At 37.9% G+C, this 3,316-nt stretch overlaps 1 pseudogene; it reads right to left on the reverse strand.

Moving 5' to 3' along the window:
* Positions 1 to 580: 580 nt before the first annotated feature.
* Positions 581 to 2,886, reverse strand: LOC148029624 (uncharacterized; annotated as a pseudogene).
* Between the last annotated feature and the right edge of the window lie 430 nt (positions 2,887 to 3,316).

Raw genomic sequence — 3,316 nt, forward strand, 5'->3', positions numbered from 1 at the left:
TTCAGGCCGGATAGGGTTCACCACAGTCCTAAGGAATATGTGTGCCCTCATTTGGTAGTTCGCTTGACCCATAAATGCTCTTTTGTACGCAACTCTTCCAAGTCCATGTGTTGACCTAGAGTATCCCGTTTTCCCATAATGTGTTCCCATACCAAACATGCCACATTCTTGAAAATATGCATGGGGTCAAAAAGATGATTAATTAGTAAATGGTTCCAATAGAGAAATCCATGAAAAACATTGAGACCTTTCATGCCAAGGAATTTTCATCTTTTGTTTGCTTCATAGCTCTCCCAATGAGCCTACCAATCCAAAGCCGTCCACACTTTTGGATTTGGTCTCACAGTTGCCCCTCGAGCTTGATACACTGATGTGCACTTCTTGATGAATACTTGCAGTGACCCTCATGAACAACTTTGTGCAAGTGTTTAGAGCTTCTTCTTTGGAGTATCATGCCACAAATCAGGCAAGCATGGTGACTGCTCACTGATAGTGCAGCAATATCTCCATACCGTGGGTAATCATGCATTGTCTGCATTAAAATTCCCCTCAATGTAAACACCCTGTTTCAATCGGATCTTTACTTATCCTCAATATCAACACCACACCAAACATTTTTCAATTCCTCCAAAACGGGGGCCAAATATACTTGTAGATTAGTAGGCCTTTGTTTTCCAGGGATAAGCAGGGACAGAAGAATGTGGCCCTTCTTTATGCACAACCACGGAGGGATGTTGTAGCTCACCAAAACAACTGCTCACATTGACCACTTAGTAGACCTCATTTTGCTTGGGTTCACACCATCTATTGCTAGACCTAAATGCAAATTTTTGGGCTCTTCTAAGAAATTTGGCCACTTTGTATCAATGCGTTTCCAAGCGTCACAATCAACAAGGATCCTAATATTTTCATCCTTTGAATGCCCCTTAACACTAGAGCTGTAATAGGACACTCTTATGTCCTTGGACACTTTTATGTCATGTTAACCAAGTAATTTCCTAGAATTATTGTAGAAGATGATAATTTAGTTTTTGAATGTTTGATATCCACAAAGATAGCTTATGAGCTGAAAAAAACTTGGAATTTTTTTGAGCTATCGATGTCGGCTCTAACATTGGTTTTGATAAGGATTTTCCAACCTAAACTGTCCCAAAAAACGTGTGCTGTTTTTTACCATATTCCATAAATTGGTCATAGACCACCCTAGAAAACATTGTAAGCTCCTTCTAGGGTGCTACATAATTAGTATTTTCCATTCTAAAGGTTTTCTAATGCTTCTAAGGCATAACAAGCGTATATATTCAAATTTATGGCCTAATTATCACAAACTTTCCATGCAGATTTAAGGAGAATTTTTACTCTTTTATGAAATTTTTGGATATGTATATACTATAAAAATGTAGTTGTGATTTTGCATATAGTCTCATAACTATGTAAGGCTTCTTTCATGAGTTTTGGGGAACCTAATACCTAAAAGAGCAAAAATACAAAGCCAGAAAGAAAATTCCACTTTGCCAAAATTACACTCATTTTGATATCAAAATGTATTATGTTCAATATTGACCATTACACTCAATGAACATTGTCAACTTCTAGCTTAGGCCCATGTCTAAGCATACAAACCCAATTTGGGTATAAGTAGCTATTTTTTAAGAAGGCTAGGATGGCCACAATGCGGTACCCAGTTTTTTCATTCTCATAGTTTTTGTGTCTCATAGTTGTGTCTAGAATGATCATAAATAAGACATGTTTTCATGTCTTTGAAAGTTTGTGGGTGTTAATATGAGGGTGAAGTACTAGACTATACCAATAGACATGTTATATAGTGCAAAATATGGGCATGGGAGAGCAAACACGGAGGGTAGGTCACCAGAATGCAAAAAATGCCACTTTTTATTATCTAATTCTACACATAGTATAAGAATTTTAGTGGCTATGGCATCCATATACTAAGACTAGGAACCCATTGAAGTTCATGGGAAATATAGGTTTGCGCCGTAAACAATTTTATATATGGTGTACCATAGGGGTAACCTTGAAAGTATGCTATTTTTGGTCAAATTCAGCACTACCTTGGCTTTGGAAGCTTCTCATGACCAAGAAATCATGACATAGGCATGCTACTTATTTTTTAAAATTGGAATGGATTCTTAGCTTGAAGCTCATGTAAGGATTTTTGAAAATTCACACATATACTATGCGTATTGAATTTTTTTCCAAAACCCTAAAATGACACTTATATGTCCTGGTAGGTTAGCAAACTAGTGTTAACATGCCATGTCATTAGAGATGCAATAGATTTACCCCAAAACATATGTCTGAGCCTGGAAAGCAATGGAAAATGATGCAACACTTTAATCGGCACATTTGATCCTTGAAGATCTACTCTATACTGGCTCGCTCCACATTGTGGACAACTTTACAAATCCAATAAATCTCCTGAATACAATACACAATCATTTGGGCATGCATGTATGGTATTGTAATCCAAGCCCAATGTTGATAGTGTTTTCTTTGAATTGGCTCTAGATGTAGGCATACAATTACCCTCATGCAATAACTTCTACAATAGTTGCAATAACGCAGTTACGCTTGCATTGGAGCAACCAAAGGTTGCTTGTAAATTAAGTAGGGACAGTACAGCCCTCAACTTTGAAACTTTTGCCCCTACAAACAAGGGTTGCTTACAGACCTCCCTTGTGTGCTCTTCTCTAGCATCCCTGTCTCTCTATTTTTGGGATTTGCATTGTCTGGGAGAACATTCTCAACTAGAGCATCTATCATGTCATCCATTGCATCATCTTCTATATCACATGCCACATTTTTAGTACATACCTCCTCTCGTGCATTCAATTCCCCTTGGCCTATTTGTGCTCTTTTCTCCATACGTTCCAATACATGTGGAATTGCTGACCTCTCTATAGAAAAATGGGAAATAATCATGAAGTTGTTTGATAATAATGACATGTACGTCCCACTACCTATCAAATATACCTAAATAATAACTCGACATGACTTTTGCATCAACATACCGTTTCAATTGGAGATGGCCATTTTTGCAAGAGTGTCGTGTCGTATTCTTGAAACTTTCTCACGTGTTCTCACGCGATCCTCCTCCGTCTTCATTTTTGAAACTTACAAAGTTTGCATGGACACATAATCCATTGCTCCTCCCATTCTTGAGTTCCCTCTATAGGGTCCTCCATGAAAGCAATACACTCCACATCACATTAATATTGTGAAACCAAAGCTTAAACCACAGTGCATGTATCCACTAGTAGAGGTAGCGTAGGAAATAAAGGGTACCTAGTGGCAC

Source organism: Lygodium microphyllum, chromosome 10 (assembly GCF_053477565.2).
Source record: "Lygodium microphyllum isolate KBCC chromosome 10, Lygodium_microphyllum_v1.1.10, whole genome shotgun sequence".
Taxonomy (NCBI): domain Eukaryota; kingdom Viridiplantae; phylum Streptophyta; class Polypodiopsida; order Schizaeales; family Lygodiaceae; genus Lygodium; species Lygodium microphyllum.